This window comes from Grus americana, chromosome 3 (assembly GCF_028858705.1).
Source record: "Grus americana isolate bGruAme1 chromosome 3, bGruAme1.mat, whole genome shotgun sequence".
In the NCBI taxonomy this organism is placed as follows: Eukaryota; Metazoa; Chordata; class Aves; order Gruiformes; family Gruidae; genus Grus; species Grus americana.
The window spans coordinates 17,381,799-17,403,749 of NC_072854.1; the positions used below are offsets into that span (position 1 = coordinate 17,381,799).

The 21,951-nt window shown below is 40.6% G+C and overlaps 1 protein-coding gene and 1 long non-coding RNA gene across 3 annotated transcripts in view; one reads left to right on the forward strand and one right to left on the reverse strand.

The window, feature by feature from the left end:
• Positions 1-21,951, forward strand: part of MBOAT2 (membrane bound O-acyltransferase domain containing 2) — a 176,907-nt gene that overhangs the window by 54,349 nt on the left and 100,607 nt on the right. The gene's annotated exons all lie outside the window — the stretch shown is intronic.
• Positions 4,421-19,535, reverse strand: LOC129204352 (uncharacterized). 2 transcript variants are annotated; one of them, XR_008576342.1, is made up of 3 exons: positions 19,226-19,535; positions 4,860-4,933; positions 4,421-4,670 (listed from the first exon to the last, which is right to left on the reverse strand). It is a non-coding gene; the product is annotated as an uncharacterized LOC129204352 (long non-coding RNA). The 2 variants fall into 2 exon arrangements; XR_008576341.1 differs by having other exon boundaries at positions 19,135-19,535.

Here is a 21,951-nt window from a genome sequence, read left to right on the forward strand (position 1 = left end):
CTAATTACAGGATCAATGGATCAGGAGAACCTGATTTTCACCATTCCTTGTGATCATTGGTCTCTTATCACAATCTTTGATAACTTTATTTCTATGAAAGACTCATTGTCTTATTTAAATTTGTTGCTACTATTTTCCTGGAAAATGTTACTCAAATACAGTTTAACCTATGCATATCAGAACATGCAGTCCATACAATTATCCCTAATAAAAACAGATTCCAACATGTTTCCCTGCTTACGGTGTAACCCTTAACCATGGTTTTCTTTTGGCAACAAATGGGAGGATTTGTTTCCTTGACTGCTTCATACAGTTCACCTGCATCCTTTTGAGCTGCTCAGACTGTACCTGGCTTTTATCCCCCTCCCAGAAGAAATCCTTTGCTCTCCCCAGTGCTGTGCAATAGCAGGCGTTTCCCTCCGGAGCACATAATGATGCAAAGGCAATGGCCAACCTCCTGCCTTGCCATAAGAGACATCATTTCTCTTTCAGCTTTTCAAAGGAACATCCCACATTCAACAGTCCCTTAGGTTATGACTAAACTCTTTTCTTATGGGCTAACAACTGAACAATGGAAGCAAAATCTCCCCAAATAAGAGAACATTCCACTAACATCCCCAGTAGCCTAAGGAGCAGGTAATTCTTTCCTTGCTCATTTGGGCAAATGGGCCCATGTTTCCACACAACTTGTTACCAGGGATCTTTATCATTCCCACCTGAGTACTGAGTGGCAGGCAAACTGTGCTGCAAAACCTCTACTGTACTGCCCTGGCAGTTGATTTACCACGACCGAACTTACGTGCTAACAGAAGTGGTCAACGGCGACAGGTGTGAGTGCTTAGGTCATGCTGTCAGCGTGCCTTTCCACGGGGTTGGTCTGTCACTGCATTTCTCTATTTATTTCTGGGATCCATCCAAACTTCCTGGTTGTCTCTTTGCTCCCTCATTCATTGCCTTCACCCGCTGACCACTGCAGGCTGGCTAGCATTAAGGATGATAATCAACAAGATAAAGATGCTCTTTCCAGAAGCGACTCCTTCGTTACCTTCTTCTGTTCCTTGTAGAAGCTGCAGGGGCAAATCTGTCTGTGTCCAGAGGTTCTTAATCCATAACTGATCACGTTAACAAAGGTTAATGACTTTAAAAGCTACTAAGTCAAACAAGTTTTAAAAAGAATATGTACTTTTTTTTGTATGAAACCAGTAGTCATTTCCTAGCACCTGAGTGTCGTGCTAGGACATAAAATTATACAACTATTATTTTTCACTGAAATTTGTTATTTTCTGAATTTAGAAAACAGTAATACATTTTGAAATCATAATGGAGGTTCACACTAGTTCTGCTGAAGAATCTAATTTTCATGACAACCAAGCAATACAAAGAAGTAACATTCAAACACAGGATCACTTAGGAGCCTCAGTCTTAACTCACAGCTGGAGGCTTCCTTGTTCAATCCATGGTTTATTTGTCTTTTTACCTGACATGAAGGGGAACTTATCACGCTGATCAAGAAAAATACCTGTGGGTATTTTATTAAGGTGGGGAAAGGTGGTGCAGCACTAATTTACCAGCCATAAAGAGCTCAGCTTTCTGGGTCAAACATCAGCACAACTGCTCATGTTGGAGCACTTCCAGCAAACGTCAGAACAGTGGCAAAACTGGCCAAAAATATGTGTTTCTTCAGTAAGTCAGAATTTCTTCAGAACCTCAAAATGAAGCCTCAGTTTCAATTGTCATGATGGTGCAAGGCTCTGCTGATCACAGGAGAAAACACGTTATCAACATGAGGTTTTGCAGCTGACGCTTTTACCTGCCTGGCAGTGCTCCCTGAACCGAAGTTTGGCTCTCCCCGATGAAAGGTGATGGTGACAAGGCTGCAGACATGTCACAGTCCAAGGCAGCACTGACAAGCAAGGATAAGCAATGTTTTGTAAGGCACTGAATGGGCACTGGAAGTGGGATGGCTCATAGTTCTTACTCTGCACAATGCAAATATCACTGGAAATGAAGAAGGCCCCAAACCAGACATGAAAGGAGCACAGTGGCAGCTTCTGGAAAGCCTGCTGTCCGTGCTAAAACTGGTCTAAGCTATCAGTGAGTATTTGTCAACTGAAGCCGCAACAACATCATTCAATGTCTATCTCAACAGGGCTTCTCAGTAGACATTTGATTGCAAAAGACAACAATATCCCAGCAGTATGTAAGTTTAAAACAAAATTATCTACAGAACAACTTTTGACTCAACATGAATGCTACGAGCTGCCAACTTCATATGATCTTTCAAGCTATTACGTTGGACCTACTCCACAAACATAACCTTGTTTTCTATCAGCTCAAGAAAAAAAGTTGTACAGCTTCTTCCTCAATAAGTTCAAAGATGAGAATCAGCAGCTGGTCAGTTAGGAGAGAACGTGCCGGAAAACAGCAGTCAGTGACAGAATACAAACATAAGAACTTGGAGGCATTAACTTTTACTCTATAGTAAAGAGCTTTGGAGATTTTGACTGGTACTTCACACAACAGATTATTAAAAAGTGCTCTGTAGTGGTGGGCTGAAAATGGCCAAAATGGTGGCTAGTGTCTTGCTATTCTGGGGAGAAATGTTGCATACAACAGTGGTTTCCACTGCTGTAACAAGGTCATAAGCAAACTATATTATCTGCTGTAACAAACCTCTTTTGCTTGAAATGATTCATCTTTAATTGCACTCAGGAAGAAGAAAATCTTGATAAAATCACAACTGACTTACAGTTCAAGTATTTTTCAAGTACAAATTCTTAAATATTTTAGCCAATTCTTTCTAGCAACTTTCCTTATTTTTCCACAACAGAGTTTGGTGAGTGCAGCTAAAAGCAATTTGTTACTAGATTAATTACTGACTTGCAGTGCATTTTATTCAGAACAATTTGTCATAAGTATATCAACAGCCTAAGAAGGGCCCACCACGCTGCATGGAAAAAACTGCCTATCACACAACATGCACTCTTGCTTAACGAATACTAGAATAAAATCATTCTAGTATTGGAGTTATATTAGAAGATATTAATAGTAGAAAATGTTAAAAAACATGCAAGGCATGCGTTGGAGTCTGTTAAGCGTAGGACTTATCTGCCTAGTGGCATGGAGTCGGTCACTGGCTGGAGACAGGTTGTGATTTATATCATGTAGCGCTGGAAACTCTTGGCTCATTTTTCAGTCACATTTTATATTTGATTTTTAGCTGTACTTAGAAAGCAAAATTAATAAGGTATTCCAAATGCAAGTGCAACATTTTCTTCTTAAGAATAGCAGAGCTCAGCAGTAGATTCCCCTGGCTGTCTGATGGAGGTTTGAGAATGGCTTAAAATGGATTGAATGGCTGAAATGACTCGAAATGTACAGCATTTATTTAATCCCAGGAAAGGAAGTGTATAGCTTTGTTAATTTGATCTCCATTCCTTGTGCTAAGAATCCATGAACATTCCCAATGGAAAAGAAAAAAATCCCGTAATGCAGGGCAGGACAAGTGAACACTGAATTCTGGAGGTCAATCCAATCCAGCACTCTGAGTGGCTAATTCAAAATAATGCAGAAATGTATGAATGGAGTAATTAAGGAAAACATCTTAAACACACATAGCAAAGCAATAGCAAATGCAATTCAGTGTAGTAAAATTGCTGCACTCAGAGCAAATTAATTATACTGATTGCTTTAGGGCACTGGCAATGAGTGAAGAAATCAACCCACGGATGACTTAAAATACTAGAAACAGCAACAATGCCAGGTGCTCCGTAAGGGCAGCTCCCAGTACAGGACCATCAGTGGGAATGGGACTTTAAAGTAAATTTTGAGCTAAAGAAGCACATGAAAGGAAGCGTGCTCTTTAAATTAAAGCACACAGTGGGTATCAAGGTACCAAAAATTATTTTTACTGACATTAGAACAAACTAGTGAGTTTCTGAAAAAACTTTCCAATGGGAGTTATAAGGGCAAACAATGTAAAGGTGCTTATAAATCAATTTGGTTAATTTATAAAAGGAAATGTGTGAGGTGCTTGTCCAATAAAGCCAGAGGCTGGCTTTACTGAGGCAATACTTGCTGCTCCAGCATTCCTCTTACACTTTCTTCTTCAAATTTCCCATCTCAAAGCAGATGGAGTTCTAATATGAACAGATGTTGAGCCCAACCTGCTCAACAACACATTCAATGTAACTCATCCCTTTCTGGAATTTGACAACCATAAAAAAAGAAATAAAGTAAGGAAATAAATATCAATTCAAGCTTTCTGCCTTATGTTTACAGTGTCCCGCCCTTGCAAACCCTTCCAGGCTGTACAGTCCTTGCCCCTTGTTCTACACAGCCACACCCCACTTCCTTTAACCGAGTTTTGGTTACATAGTGAGTCAATGGGCTTAGTAAATGAGCATAAAACATTACACACTTTCATTACACACATGTATTACCAGATTTGTTTCACGCCGAGTGCCCAAATTTATGCTTGCTTACATTTTCTTGGCACTACAAGACTGACTCCACCAATATTTGTAAAGTGCTATGCACTTGCTGGGTAAGAAGAACTGTACACATGCAATTAGTAGTAATTACTATTGTTTATCTTTAAACAAAAATTAGCATTTAAATCTGAACTCCTGAGTAATCTTGTGTTCAGTCTACAGGTTCACATCAGAACACTGAAAAAAAGAGAAAAAAATAGTACTAAGGACAATGGTTTTATGGTAGTGTCAAAAGTATATAATTAGATCATATGTTAAATTAAGAAATCTCAAGCTTAAAATCCATAGTCACATACTGAAAACATGCGCTGGATGAATCAAGATGACGTAGGTACCTGGTTCCCCTCTGGCATGCATTTGCCATACCTTGGGAAGGTACCCGGGCTGCTCCACAGACGCCCACTCGGGGTAGTGCCTCTCTTCCTGGGACACTGCAGAAGCTTTACGAATAAAGAAAATATGTGTTCAGTTTTGTTACGTTTAAAATCTTGTTTATGGGCACAAAAGAAGCATTCCTTATATATGTAAGTAAAGACATGAATTTATTGTTAGTATAAAGCAAATCTTCACAGTTTAATACAGGAATCGCTATTGGTCGAGATCTAATTATTACAGAAAAACAAAGAATAATAATGCAGCTAGGATATTTATATATGGAAAAAGTTACAGTAATAATCTTCCTTCTACTTAGGGTCATATATGTATGTTTGCTAACACATATTTACACCTTTGTCTTTCTTAATTGGTCTGCAGGTCCGGGTAACATTTGAATTTACTATACATGGTCTCATTTACATATATTAGATACTATTTTTTTGTTTTCTTTGTCACTCCTAAAACCAGCTTTGTCCAGCTCCAGGTCTGCAGGTTCTTTTAACTGAGCATTACGGAGCTGTTTATGGCTGTGGGGTCTCCAGTGCCAGCCTGTGCCCCATCTCTTACCACTCACCCCATCCTGCACGCCTCTGCGCCACATGCCACATCTGCACTTCTCCATGCCTCTGCCACCGTATCAGCCCTGTGTTGCTCGACGTGACATCGTGGTGTCAAGAGTTATAAACATCTCTTTTTACCTAGAACAACTACTTGTTTCTCCTGTCTGTATAAAACTATTGGTCTACCACACAAAGATAAACTAAAGTAAAACACATTAGATGAGGACAGCTGGTCAATGATAGAAATTGTGACCATGGCTAATCCAAGTAAAACAAAGCTGCAGGCAGGTCAAGAAAAGTTCAGGCAGAGCCCAAGGTCTTGCAGACTTGGGACAAAGCTGATGGCCTGTTACTGGCCATGGCAATGCTGTGTTGCAGGGCTGCAGAGTCACGCATCTGCCTGACAGTGCTCCAGCAGTTCCGCAAGCATTGCTGTGGCTGCTCATCCTCAAGTACACGCTGGACTGCGTGCCTGGCTGGGCTTGGGTGTGAGCTCCTTCCTGCTCACGCTTCTATCCAGACCACATGAGAAGCAGCCCTCTGTGCTCCCATATTTGCTCCGTGGCATAAGAGCAGCCTGACTCAGGGAGCTCAGATTTCATCCTACACCTGCTTCAGCTGCTGTCCCCATTTTATCCTGCTCATTTGCACCATGGCTGCAGCAGAACCACAAGCCGCTGGGATTTAAGCCAGTCCATCCTTCACTTGCTATCCCCACATCTCCTGCTCTTCTGCCTTTTGGATAAGCTTTCCCATTCCACTGCTTTACCGAGGCAGCATTGTACAACTCTCTGTTTGGCCTTCAGCCTCTCATTACTGTGGGCTGCTCCAGGCTGCCAGCCCAAGTCAGACACGTTCCTGACATACAGCTGATTGATTGGTAGGAAAAGCGCAGTCAAATCCTGCTCGGAGCCCGGCAGGGACACAACAGGCCTCATGACTTCAGCTGATATATTAAGCAGATGGCAACAATGCCATTTTGAGGGAGGTTGCACATAGCAATCCTAGGACAGCATCAGACACATGACACTAACTTCCTGAAAGGCAACGGGTCTGAACTGTGCCTGGACATGCCCTGGCTTCAGGTCTTTGCTACGTAGAGCCCAGTATGGGCTTCAGCGCAGAACTTTCTGCAATCCTATTTTTTTTTCACAAGTCGCTTTTTCAGAGGAGAAAAAAGGGAGGAGAGTAGAAGGGCATGCCATGAAGTGTAAACACAACACAAATGTGGCCAAATGAGACCCCCAAAACAGCAAGCACTGATTTTGTTACTGTTTGAGGAAAATTTCTGTACAACAGGGAGGAGACTTCTGGACAGAAGGCTACAGGGAGCCTCACCATTAGATCCTCCTCCAAGACTGACTGGGTTTGATCTATGGAAGAAACCAAGTAATGGGTTTATGCCTGGTGCTTGCATGGATGACTGCCAACAGGAGGTGTTTTTATATACATAAACTGAGCAATTGGTATCACTTTGAACTGCCATAGTGTTGTGGGGTTTTTTTAAATTATGTAATACAACACATCTCAGCCACAAAAGGTTAAAATAGTTTTAAATATGCAATTATGTGCATAAATATTCAAACAGCAAAAAAGGCTGGTTTTGTCATGGTTGCAGCACTTGCAGACAAGTACAGTCAACTCACATGGAGAATAACTTTCAGAAGCATTTGACAGCTTGTGCTGCATTACTTGGTTTGACTGCTGCCTCCAGTACAGTCATCTGCAAAGGAAACAATCTAATCCAATATTTTTCCTCTAAAAGAATCTGCCTTGGATACTTGTTGGCCAATTTCTTCACAGTGAGACATCTTTGATGGATCTGCTGTTTCAGAACGCATTGAAAATGGTAAAGCAGCTTCTCCAACGTTGTCTGAGTGACCCAACCCAAAGTCATGTAACAGCACCAATGCTGCAGAACTGTTAAGTCAACCATCTCCTTAAACTTTTTTCTCCTGGGTTAATTTATACTAACGATATCTGTTTTCATAGAGGGTTGTCCCCTAAATGAAGACGGTTTGTGGTCTGTGGGAAATGCTGCAACCTGTACTTCACTAATAACAATCCTCATCATCTGCATAAGTGTAGTGCTTGTGAATTAGTCTGAGGAAAAGCTCTAGCAAAGTTAAGTTGTGGTTTAGCTTTTCAGTTGTGAAGCTGCTTTAGTGGGTGACATTTGTTAATGTTAAAAGTCACCAGAGGTCTGTACTGCTGGTCTGTTTTAGGTGGAAGCTGTCCCAGGCAGTGCAGCAGCCAGAGCTTTTTGGCAACGGTTCCTTTGAGGATCCACAGTTGTAGAGCTGTATCAGGGATATATCAGAGATTCTGGTGATAAACTGCATACCACTCGCTTCTCCCTCTGCTGTGGGAGATAAGCTGTCCTTGTGGGAAGGCTGGTTGGTGGGCATGATTCAAAAAGTCACTTCAGAGCAGCGCTCTGCCAGATCCAGATATAAAGTAGTAACCGACAACATTTGAAGGAGAAAGCATTTTAGACAAAGAATTTGGTCAATTAATAGTGCAATTTGTGTTCAAGCTCCTGTAGTTCAGAATATTTCTCATTTTACTTACACATTATGTGTTCATAAGGCTAACAAAAAACTTTAGAGCCTGAAGAGAATGCTCAGGCCATGCTCTCTTCCCCATTCAGGGATCTCTGAGATATTTACATCACCAGTGGGTTGCTCCGGCTCTGAGAAAGTCAAACAGGCCCAAGGCTGAGGCTCTAATTATCTATTTAGCCACATTCATGCTGAGAGGCAAATCACTTTCCATTGGAAGTCAGTACGCTTGTACAAGTGATTTAAACAAAGCAACAAATAAAAATCACCTTCTCACAATACAGTCTGTTGTCACCTTGGTACGTTTTACCAGAAGCCTCTGAGGACTGCTGAGCTCAAAGGTGAAATGACACAAAATCAAATTAAATCTGCAAACTGCTATCCTGTAATGTAGAAGTAATTAATTCTCACATTGAAAATCCATGTGTTGCTATCTGAAAAAGAATACTGAAGGGACTGTTTTTTCCCATTGCAGACACTGTAAAAACAGAGAAGCGTAAGTACATGGTCACCATAGCATGAGGTCAGGAGAAAATGCACCTCTATACCCAAATTAAGAGGCAAAAAAATCAAGAAAGTTATTGCAGGCATGTGGGAACTGCAAACCCTGGCAGGGTTCTTGAAAGACAAAGCCTTTGGCGGAGGTAGACCAGAAACACTTTGAGCATTGGTTCAGCGATGAAGGTCCATAAACACTCACACAGGAACAAGAGTATGTGCAAATCCCAGCACTGGCACTTTTGCTGGGGCTCTGAGAAACAGCTCCTACAGATGCAAAGACACATGATCCTTGTCTCACAAGTTCCCCTCCAGGTTCAGAGGCAGACACTCCAAACTCCTCTGAATCTTTGGTCTGTTGATTTTCAGAGAACTAAAAAGGCAAAAAAGAGCATTTTGTGAGATGCTTGCGTGGCCCCACATAGCAGTCAGGCAATCTCTTTAGTCCATGCCAAATAAAGAGGTGCAGGGAAAAACAAAACCCTCAAATGCAGAAGAAATCACAACTCTTGCCCCTCCTAGCATTTCAGAAGTTGAATTTTGGCTTGTTTGTATACATTCCCAGAGTTAAAAAGTACATTTACTTTTTCTTAGCAATCTGACGGGACTCCTTAAATATTTTCTTGTACACTTTGTGAATTTAGTACGGTTCTCTGTTTAAACATGTCATATTGTTCCCCACAGTAATTAAATGCTTGCCTAATGAAGTCCAAAAATTAATCTGTGACAAAACACCTCGGGCTGAAGAACAGCCCCAGACACTAGAAGCTTAAGCAAATATAGACCACACGGCCTGCAAGAAATGAGGACAACACGTTGCAAGGTATTTTGCAACTTAACACTGTACATGGTTGCAGGCAATTACTTATTAAAGTACCTGTAAAAAGCAGGGAAGTAAACATGTTCAACATTATTTTCACTAGCCTCTCTTGGCTTAGGTCAGCATTGCTTACGTGACAGCTTTATGGCTGTGGAACTCTGCTACCTTTGAGCAACTAAGAACAAAATGTTCTGCATGGCCCATATTGTGTGAGGCTGCTTTCAGGCCATGTCAGAAGACGACAGGCTCAGTTCCCCCTAAACTGGGACAGAGAGCTATACATGTGGCAGTAGTTTTGGCTGTCCAAGGAGATGAGTGCTCACTTAGTTCAAAGCCTTCATCTAAACGGGTGATTATGAATGTTCCCCAACAGACTCATCTTGCAGGACAAAGGAATACTACTTTCGGAGGTTAACTTGGCTCTTTCAAGTGGTGCAATCAAGTGAACATTTGTATCCTATAACTAGAACATTCGAAAAACTAGCTAATATTTCAGGTGTGTTCCTGGTAACATGGTTTATCTACTGAGTCTAATAATTGACTTGCAACGCTAGACCAGGGTAGCCAATCTCTACCATTTCTCGACTGAGACACCAGAGATTTGAGGCAGGTTCCTCAGTTCTGGGATCATTGGTATTGTTCTGTCTGCTGGAAGAGGTATGATCAATGTAGGCAATGAGAATTATCCTGCCCTGAAAAGCCCACTCTGCAGCCATGGATTAGATCTTCCACATCTGTACTGCTGCCTTCCTTCCTGCTTTATCTCCTCCTTAGCGCTGTAATGCCTCTGTACAATGTCTGTCCGTTGTTCCTCAAAAAGAAAGCATGACTTGCAGACATAAAGAAGATCCATGCTTTTTTTTTTTCTCCACAGCAGTAAGCATGGAAGTCTGAGTCTACATCAGTAATGTGCAGACTTCGAAGGATTAAAACAGCCTCCAGCTTTGGGCTAATAAGGAAACACAAATCACTTTCCCAAAGGGAAAAAGCTGTTTTATTGGGTCCTGTAGGAAAACAGCAATGTTCCTCCCATGATAACACAGCTGAAAGTTCCAAGCAGCACAGCATGCACATGGTTATAATGACCTTGCCTAAGTTTCAGAAAGCAATGTGGGATGCTAAAAAAAAAAAAAAAGCGCTTTGCGCTTCCCAATTTGCAGGACAAACCCAAGTATATACATAAGCAAGTGGGAGAATGATGCAATTAAGCAGCATAGACCTTGTAATCCCTTCAACACAAGCACATCTGTCAACAAACCTTTTCAAGTCAGGTGTAAAACACATGCTTCTATTCCACAGCACTGCAAAATTTAATATAGGAAATTTTGGCAGGTTTTTTAGGATCTATGGGTGGAATTGTATACATGAGATAATTATGTACTGCAAAGATTGAATTGATGAATATTTTCTATCTTATGTGATGCAGCTTTATCCCTGTTAAACATAACGTACCTGCATCAAGCCTCAATGATTTAACTAATTTTCATGACGTTTATCTCTTTTTACTGTAAAATTTTAGAGCAAGAACCATGCCTTTTTATTTATGTAGAACCATCATGCTGGAGACCCTACTAGTCCTCTTCCATAACACAGTTTAAAGAAAGGGGTCATCAAGGAAGCAGATAGCTGAGAAATACAGGTCCAGCCTTTATCTTCTTCCCCAAAGATGCAAGCACCCATCTGTTACTGAAGAGAAAAGGGAAAGCCTTTGCAGTTGTTCTGGACAGACTAATTGCATGTTGGCCAAAAAAAGACTCTTGGAGCCTATCATGAAAGAAAAGGGAAGTTGTTGAATCTCTGCTAAGGCTTGCCCAGTTGACGACATGGATCCAAAAGAAATGTCTGAATTGTTGAAGAATGGCTGTAGAATCTCTCATCAAAGGGAGAACCTGAAGCTTAAGCGTGCAGTGCCTCCAGGTACGTGCCATGCCATGCCCCACAAGGAGATGGAGGTGAAATAAAGTACACCAAAAAAAAAAAAAAGGGAAAAGAACTTAATCCAGAGTAGGTATAAATACAGCTAGGAATAAACTGCAGGAAAAGGACTGATTTACCTGAGTACTACCCCTAACACTATCCAAAACATGGCATCAGCCCAGACAATTCCAAAAGCCAGAATGTGTACATGAGCTACTAAACAAAGATTCAGTAAAAGTGTGGTGAGAAACATCTTTATGCTATTTCTCCTTTATTTAGTGACATTGTTGCACGTATACATAAAAGCCACAACTTGCAATTTCTTGAAGCTGGAAGTTTAATTCAGTTCTTCAAACACACATTAAAAATACAAGTCTGTGCATAGTTGAATCATAGGGTTTCCCAGCAGGTTCCTTGAATTAACAGATTTCAACAGAAATTGAAAAGGATTTTAAATGACTTTTTCAGTCAAAGGCCTCTCTACAATTGGAAATTCCAGTCTGGAGGAAGTCTATTGGCAACTTAGCATAGAGTGCCAAAAGGAACTGTTGAAGTCTGTTCTGCAAGCATTTGTCTGTTTGTATGTATTTCACTCCAGATAAGCACAAATCCTGTATTCCTGAATAGAAACTCCTGGCCAACAATGTACTTTGAGGCTCTACCTGGGTCCTTATGCTCTTAATGCTCCATTTGTAAATGATGGGATTTATCTCAAATCTTTCTGGCTGACCTAATTTGAAAGATTCACAGAATAGTAATAATTGAGGCATGAAGGGACCTCATCAGATTGTCCAGTTCAGGTCCCACTCTGCTCAAAGATAGATCAACTACAGCAGGTTGCTCAGGACCTTATCCAGTTGGGTTTCGAGGGCCTCCAAGGCAGAAGACTCCACAACTCCTCTGGGAAATCTGTTTCAGTGTTTGACCACCCTCATTGTAAAGAAGTTATTTCTTATATTTAAGTGGAATTTCCTGTCTTTCAATTTGTGCCCACTGCTGCTTGTCCTTTCTGGACAACAGTGACAAGATGCTGGTTCTGTTGTCTTTTACTACCTCCCTTTTGGTATTTACACACACTGATAAGATCTCTCGAGCCTTCTCTCCTCTAGGCTAAACAATTCTAGCTCTCTCAGCCTCTCCTTGTATGACACATGCTCCATTCTCTTAATTATCTTTGTGACCCTTCACTGAACTTGCTCCACTATGTGTGTCTCTCTCTGGTGCAGGAAGCCCAGAACTCAGCACAGCACTTGAGGTGCAGTCTCACCAGTGAGGAACGATGACTTCCCTTGATCTGCTGACAATGCCCAGGATGTTGTTGGCATTCTTTGCTGTAAAGAAAAGTGAGCTGCACATTGCTGGCTTATGGTCAACTTTTTGTCCACCAGGAGCCCTACATCCTTTTCTGCAAAGCTGCTTTGCAGCCTTCAATGCATACTAGTGCACGGGATTAATCCTCACTTGCTGCAGGCCTTGGCATTTCCCTTTGTTGAACTTTAGGAGGTTCATGAACGGGACTTGGCCTATTTCTCCAGTCTGTTGAGGCTCCTCTGAATCGTAGCACATCCATCTGGTCTATCAACCACTCCTCTCAACTTTGTGTTGTCTGCAAACTTGCTGAGGGTGCACTCTGTCCCCATCATCCAGGTCCTTAACGAAGAGGTTAAACTTTACTGGCCCCAGTATCAACCCCCATGGTACTGCACTAGTGACTGGCTTCCGGCTGGACTTCATGCCCAGCCCAACCCTTTGAGCGCAACAGTTCAGCCAGTTTTCAGTTCACCTCACTGTTCATTTATCTAGTCTGTACTTCATCAGTTTGTCTGTGTGGATGTTGTGGGAGACAATGTCAAAAGCCTTGCTAAAGTCAACATAAACAACATGCGCTGCTGTCCCCTCATCAGCAAAGCCAGTTGTTTCATCACAGAAGGCTATCAGATTGGTCAGGCACAACTTCCCCCGCATATATCCATGCTGACAATTCCTAATCATCTTGTCCATGATATATTTGAAAATAGCTTCCATAAGGATTTGCTCTATTACCCTCCTAGGGACTGAGGTGAGACTGACAGGCTTGTAATTCCCTGGATTCTCCTTCTTGCCTTTCTGGGAGACAGGTATGATATTTGCTTTCTTACAGTCCCCAGAATCTCCTCTAATTGCCATGACATTCCAGATAAAATTGAGAGCAGCCCTGCATGCATGGATGAATCCCACCAAATCCTAGACGCGTATATGCTCTATTTGTTTAAATGTTTCCTAACTCAATCCTCCTCAACTGATGTTAAGTCTTCAGAGCTCTAGACTTGTCCACTGATCTCCACAGCCTGGGATCCCTGAAAGCAAATCTTATCAGTAAAAAGGGAAATAATTTAGTTCTGCAGTATAAATAATTCAGTTTTATTTAGCTGTGATATTTCTTGTATCTGTATTAGAAGTAGCAAATGAATACAGGCAATGACTGAGGGTTGTCTCTTGAGCAACCTGCACCTGAACAATATCTGTCTAAAACTACTGTTCTTATTGGTGAACCACATACGGATATTAAAAGATGAAAAACCATTAGAAGTAGCTAAGGGCATTTTCCTGCACAATCATATTGTGATATTGGCAACATAAATCTAGTCTAGGGAAAGAAAGAAGAATGTCAAATCTCTCACAAAACTGGAACAATATTTTAACAATCATAAAAAAGCCAGACTCCTCTTTGTGAAAAGAATATGAGGAAAGCATATTTTTCCAAACAAAAAGCATAACTTTTATACCTAAACACTGGAGATAATGCAAGAATGAAAGCAATCATCTTCATGCCTTTGAGAACTGAATTTTGAAGTTTCTGATCAAATTCCTGCTATTGTGTTGTTACGGAAGCAGCCTTGTTCGCTGAACTGAAGCAATACTGGAAGAGTTTCCTGTTTAAAACAGCAGGGAGTGCAGCCCCGAGAACATCAATCATACAGTTCACGATATTAACTCAACTGGAGCATTGCAGGAACAGGGCTCCATTCAGCTTCAAGGGTCCCCTGCAATGTTATATACTGCAGGATCCCAAAGTTAGTATTTCTTCACTGTGACAGAATAACTCTCTAATAGGAACGGGTATAGTTAGGAAGAGATGGAACAACTTTACAGTGCCAGGAAATCAGATCAGTGGTCTAGCATCCTCTCTCTCTCTCTCTGGCATCTTTCAAAAAAGGTGCAAAAAAAAATCTGAGAATTACATAACAACCCACACATCAGTTTGTTCCACAGAACAGATAACAATTGCTTAGCTTAATAACTAAGAGTCTAAGGCTTAAAGATTTATATCCCTTGTAATTTTAAACTATGTCTACCATTGCTGGTATTTTTTTAAATGCCTTTAAAATGGCTTTTATTTTCTGGCAGTGATTGCCACAGAATAACTACATATTTTTTAAATTTGTTGTCTGTTCTACATTCTGTATGGAATTTTGCTTTAATATGGTATTTTTAGAAGAAAACCAAGAACAGTTAAGCTCTTTGTTCTCTCAATTTTGCAATAATTGTACTTAGCATTTAAACAAGACAAGGAAATATAGCCAGTGCTCCTATGAAATCTTTATTACTCACAATTCCTTATTAAAAGTAAATGTACTCATAATTTGTCAATAAAAATGTCAAAACTAAGAACAGGATGAAACACAACAAGCAGCAACATGTCAGACAGATTTGCTCTCTACAAGAAAGTTATGTGGACAAGTTATTATGAAATGGATTATTCTGATCTCTGTAACAGAGTACAGCAAGTTGATGTTATGAAGTTTTTGCTATACACAGACATGTATCTTAATCTTCACAGAAGTGATGAAGGTGCTACCAACTTAAAGCAAGAGATGGAATACTGCCTATTCATTCAGGCTGTTTAATCTTTCACAGCCCTAAATATCCCCCCCCAATTAAAGTACAGTTTAGAAACACGTTAAATTTACTACCATCATAAATATCAATTTCAAAAATCATGGAGGACATAACAGCCAACCTCTGCTCCTACATTTTTCTGGGGTCAAAAGAATGAAGCATCGTATGAAATACAGCAGGATAAATATATCTAATGTGATACTTTAACTGAACTGATAAGGAAAAAAAATTAATTTACATATATAGATTAGTATACTCAATTTACTAAAATGCTTCTTCAGTTTCCTACGCAGGTTTTCTGAAAAAAATGTACATCCTGGAGTGTTTCAGGTTTATACAATGCCTTTAGAGAGACCGCTGTTTGACTGAATGTTTGAACAAACTCATGGCTTTACTTATGCAAATAACACCACTTATATAAATGGAACTTATATCTGAGCTTCTATATATCTTGAAGTAACTCTCAGAAACTTGAATACTAACATGCATCTTTGGCTACTGTTCCCAGAACATTACTCATTAAAGCTCTCGGCATATTGTGGGGAGGACTACATTATTACGACTGTATCTCACAGATTTGTGTTTGGACAAGGCTCACATGCTTGCAGAGGGACACTCAGCAGATGGGACATCAAGCAAAGATGCAACAAACAAAATTAAATCTCAATGAAATATTTTTACGCTCAGTGGCTGACCAGTGAGAGGCTCTAGGTCCATTTCCTCTCAGGTCTCTACATCTCAGAGTTGAGCAAAGCTTCCCCTATCGTGCTGCTCTGAAAAACGAAGGCTTACGCACCAGAACAGATGACAACAGTTTCTTGCTTGTTGTACACAGCAAGAGAAGGGCATTGGGGAAGCAGGTGGGTCCTGGAACAACTGCAGAAAACATTCAGGCTCTGACTCCGTGACAAGTTCAACTGCACCACGCTGCTCCAGGCTGCGGCTGACAGGTCTAACATCCTGAGTACCATTACCTGACACTCACCCTGATGCCGACACACACCACCAGCGTTTGGCCACTAAACAGGCCGGCATGACTTACTGGCTGCAAAGAGGAGGTACCTCAAGCTGTGCTGGCTGATGCTGTTAGAGGCAGAAGTAGCAAGGGAGGAATTTTAAAAGCAGGAACCTCCAAACTGTGTGGGGACAAGGAGATAGTGGGAATGATGAGAGGAGTGGCAATGAAATGTTGTATGACCAAGCCTATCCTTTCTAGTGTTGATATGTGCAATTTTTATAAAGAATTTAAAATGATTGGCAGACAGAAAGCTAATAAGATGCATGGACACTGAAAATGTCTTATGACAAATAACTTAGAAAATGTTCCAAAAATAGGAGGGTAATTTAAGCTCAAATGAATGCACAAGGATTAACCCCAGAAACCCCTCAAAGAAAAATTCCTACTTCTTACCAAATAGAAATACGATCAGGATTGAACATGATAATTTGTAAGAACAGGGAGAACCATCCCGAACTAAGTACCATTGACCATATGGACTGAGAAAGCTATTTAGGGCAAGCCATTCCTGGAGGACAGAAAAAGAAAATTCCACAGTCCTCCCTTTCTCTCCCTTAACTGTGAACCTGAAGCAACAGAAAGGAAAACTTATTTGGTAAGCTTAATTTTAAATAGCATTTTTGTTATTTACTTTGCACCCCTCCTACACGTCAACCTTTGCTCTTAGAATAAACTCACTTTACTCTGGAAGCTTATCTTGGCATTAAAATCAAGTCTTAAGCAACTCTGGGATGAATAAGGCATATTATTATTTCAGAAACAATTAATCCAAATAAAGAAGAGTCTTAGTCCTATCTTGTTGCACTCACCTAGGGCAAGTGGGAAGAACCTTGGGAACTGAGCTCTCTAAGCAGCAAGGATCAGTTTGAGAACTTGTAACATCAGATATCGAGAAAAGTCAGGTCTCCCCTTTCAGCCAAGAAGACACAATACAAAGACAGCCCAGAAACCTGAGAAACTTGTTAAAAACAGTTATTTCCATGCCCTGCTGTTACGGTATGACAGGAAATTAAACTAAACGACGTAGTCACTGGAGATTTATTCATGTGTTTAATATGAATGTGCTTTTTTTATTGTTAAATCAATAAAATAGGTAGACTTGTCAGTTCTTTAATAGTGTTTTACAGTAGTAGCCTTCTTGCAGGGTTATCACCAGCCTCTCCCATCCACCGTATTTCTCATGGTCTGGTAAACACCTAATTAAGCTCAAAACAACTGTTCTTAAACTCATAGCTTAGTTTGCAGTTCATTGCTTTTATTTCAGTTCTGAAAAAAAGGGCTTCTATTCCCCAATTTTTCCATCATCAGAACGACAACAATGCCCCAATTGCACGTGGCACTAGTTATCATGCTTTGAAGTACTGTACCCTGTCTGTTTGTACTGTTTCTCCATAAAGAATTTGAGTAGGAATCACATTGAAAAGGCAACTCACTCATTTTCTTGTTGAAGTCAGTTGGTTTGTCCTTGTCATGAAAGCAGGAAGTTCTATGAGTGAGGAAATTATGATTGCTAAGATCTGTACCTGAGAGTTGGTATTTACAGCTGAACAGTGAAGTGAACTTTCACTCATCCTTCTTTACAAAGCTCTGCCCGATTTTGTTAACAGACTTAGAGTTATAATTGAAAAACAAAATGGTGTGAGCTGAACATGAGTCTATGTTTTCGAGAGACACCGATGCATTTCGCCATCACAGAATTTACAAAACTTAAGCACTTAGAAGAAAGTTAGTCCAATCAGTTTTACGATAGAAACTGATTGCTGCCTTAAAAACAGAGAAGTTTGCTAGCTCTCAGAGTAGCTCTAAGACTGAAACAAAAGAACGAGTCAAAAATCTACAGCCAAGGTGTTCTGCTAAAAGAGCCAAAGGGAGATTTTAGCTATCCTGTAGCTAGACTGTAGAAAGGTATTTATATTTTTCCTAATAAATAGAGAGCCAAACAAATCTTACTTGAGCTGGCAATCAACAGTATCATCATGAATAATTCCTACTAATATTAACAGGAATCACAGTGGGTACTAAATTACTAATATAGCAGAACTGGCTAATTAAAGATTATATTAGTTCAGAAAACAGCTGATGCATGTGAGGCTTATTGTGCTGTACAGAGTATTTGAAGAGATGGCAAAAGACTGCTTAGGAGGAAGGGTGAAACAAAGATACGAACAAATGCTAAAATGTCAATAGTAGATTTTTTATGAAGAGTTACTCAGTTTGACTGGCATCAGCTTTTGCAGAAATACTCTTCTCTTCGGAATGAAGTCTCAAATACTTTAGGCTAAGCAAAGCCAGATAGGTAAGGCTCAAGTAAGACTTTCCTGTGGAAAACTGATCACCTCTCTATAGCTAATACTGAAACCCATCTTCCTTTTCATCTACTTTGCCTCAAGGAGTTTCAAAAATTGTTCCTATTTTCTAACTGTGAATGCGTTCCCAGAATGACCTTATCAAACAAATAGAGGAACAAGAACTGAACACAATGGTGCATCTGGCGCATCCAGTAACTCTGTCCCATTGTCCCTTCCTGTCCTCTGCCACAGCTCTTCTCTTTTTGTTCTTTATTGTATAATGTCATATGGGAAGACTAGTATTGTAAAAATCTCAATATCTTAAATTGCCATTGAACTAACAAAGTTTACAGGAAACCTCTAGTGTTTGTTACATCAATGTCACATCATTCTGACAGATTAAGTAATCTCTGTAGGGCTGAGAGATACTTTTGTGATTATTTTTATACCTAAGAACTACGGCCACTTATGGGACCATAAAAACTTAATCACAGAACATCAGAAGAAGTTCATGTTATGCCAAGCCACTCTCCAGAGACTATTTAAATCAACACATCCTCCTGCATTTTGACTGACAGCCTTTGGTGCAAAGAATTTCCTTGTGGAAGTACCACTTCGTGTTCACTTAAATGCAAAATTTAAAACAGTAGAAAAGTAAGTAAGGTTTATTGAAAACTATCCGACTTACATGACATTTTATAGATTCACTACTCTGGGTATGTTACCTTCTTTGTATCACTCGCCAGCCTTCTTTTTCACAGCATCATTTAACTTTCAGGACTAATTGCACTGTGTCAATGTGATGTGGAACGCTACCTGTCGCCAGCAAATGCTTCATCTTCCCACACACAACGTAGTATTCTCACACAGGCAGGAAGTTCTCTGAAAACATATGTAATGAAATCTTCTTTAAAAAAAAAAAAAAAAGAAAAAAAGAAAGCAGAAGACCCAGTTTTACTGCAGTGCCCATGAAAGCCCTTACCATACATTTTACAGAAGACATCAAAGACAGGCTACTTTTCTCCGGCAGAAATTGCTTTTTTTTCCTGTTACTTTCTTCTCAATCAACATTTGTATGCTTCACTTTTAATTGCAAACATAGATTTTAAGCTTTGTGGGCAGGATCCTTTTTGTTCTTTCATGTAACCAATCTCCCCTGTCACTACAAAGGGACTATTACTTTGGGACTATTTTCAAGATGTATTTCTTTGATGTCTTCCCCAATGCATACCTTCCTAAATAAGGGCCCAAGAACACCTTCCCAAAACACCGCATTTCTCCAGTGGAAACTTGTAAAAGATGTAATTATGTAACTTAATGCCATAACTATTTATAATGATACCATGATTTACAGTATAGATAAATGTATCTTTCAAGTATGAACTCCTAAGATCCTGGAAGTCATGCAGGGAAGCATATTTTTGTATTTTCTGAGCACTGCATGAACACATACATTGAAAAAAGAATTAAAATTACCACAAAATCAAGGGCTGTGTTTGAAAACCAGCTGACATTTATGCTGTGATATCATGAGCTTGTTCTCAGGCATTTTGTTAATTGAAAGTAAGGAGTTCATTCAGTGGGTCAATTATTTGCTGCGAATATTTCATGAAAGTCTCAGTAACACCACCTCCATGGATTTATATAGATGCACTAGAATCATTTCTTGTGACTAGACTATGATTCAGAATTAGCTATCATCCTTTTCTAACGCAGCTCTTTTGTGGCTTCATTTGAAAATGTTTAGGTTAAGATTTCCAAAGACTTGTGCGTAGGTATATGTCTCCTTACTAAAAGAAAATCAGATAAATTGAGCTTAGTCTTTATATACATATATATAATGCATAGTGTAATGCAGACTGCACTGAGCCTAGTGGCACTGCACTCCTATGAAGTTACTCACATGTATACATAATTTACAGGTTTAGATTTAAGGGACTGATTCAGAATTATTTGGGAAAAGGGTGGGGTTTTTTTTCCCCTTTCTAAAAGCAGCTCTCATTGCTTTACTACGAAAACATCATGCTATCACTTCTGAAGCTGCAGATGCTACCACAATTGTAATTGCCTGTCACACAGTGAAGAAATCTAATTAAAACCACTTACTTGTACCTATTAACCAGTCTCTTTAAGTGCAGACAAAAGACCTTACCACAAGCTAAAACATAAGTACAGAGTGCAGTCTGCAATTCAGTACGAGAAACAACGGATGTTTTCAGATAATTACACTTACCGCCATTTTCCTGCTACTCCCAATTAGCATTAACCGTGAACTTAAACAGCTATGCCAATCACTATACCTAGCCACTACTCCAGACATGGTTCAGACTGTTAGCATGATATTGGACAAAGCATTTAATCTTTCACATACTTAAAATGGTGAAATTTTTGTGCTGAGGGTAAATTACTGATCGCAGCATGGATTAGAGGTATAACATACAATAATTATAAAAACCATTTACTAAAGTGCAAGGAATAACCTGCAGTTTTCTCTCAAGAGACCCAAGATTCTCGAGAAGTTTTATACATAAGAGCAGTATATTCCTTTGGAGGCTCCTTCACCACATCATTTAGAACAATTAAAGTTAATTATTTCCCAAGAAAAAACACAACACGAACACAACAGAAAGCTCTAACGTGAAAGAGGCAGGTGGGGCCCTAAATCGGAATGATTTAATAAATAGTTTACTGCACAAGCTCATCTGGTAGAGTTTGCTGCACTTCCTAATGCGAAGCTTGCACTCAAGACGTCACTCTTTGTTTCACACTGGATAGTGGTGACTGGGAAGATCTGTGCTGCGTACCAATTTATTACCATTGGCATCACCACATCACTGCTTCTTTTAAGGAACCTGCACTGCTAAGCTGAACCTACTGAAAAAGTACTCACGCTTTTACCATTTCAGGTGTCTGTATTTAAGAAAGAGGCCATTAATAAACTAAAAACAGTGGCTTATAGCCATGACAGACAGACTTCAAGTCAATGGGTGGTTGTAGGAACAGTGCTTTTTACCCATTTTTGTGACTTTTTCAGGTGCCAGGCCACCCTTACACCCTGTGTTTTTCCATCACTCATCCACCGTTGCGTATGCAGCTATTGAGCACTGAGCTGCCCGTGTCCCCGATCTGGCAAAGGGGAAACGGTTAGGACCAGAACACGAGCTAATCGTTACCTCAACATACGCCTCACCACATGGTTTCGCGCTACCCTCAGCGACAGATACCTCCACAGCTGCCACCTGGGCCGACCGCCGCCTGGCACCGACCCCGCCAGCGCTGCCAGCACCGTGCTTCCTCGGGGAGCTCCCGTCAGGCTGCCCCTGCTTGCCCACCCCGCGCGGGAAGGTGCCATTTCCCCTCAGGGGCCCCCATCCGTTTCCCCCCACGCCCTCGGCGAACACCTCAGCGCAGATCAGAGCTCCGCACGCCGCGGAAGCGAGGCGAGGCGCGGCCGGGCCCCTGCCCCGCACAGCTCCGCAGCGCCGCCTGGCGCAGAGCGAGGCCGCAGCGAGCCCTGCGCGATACCTGCGCGATGCGCGCAG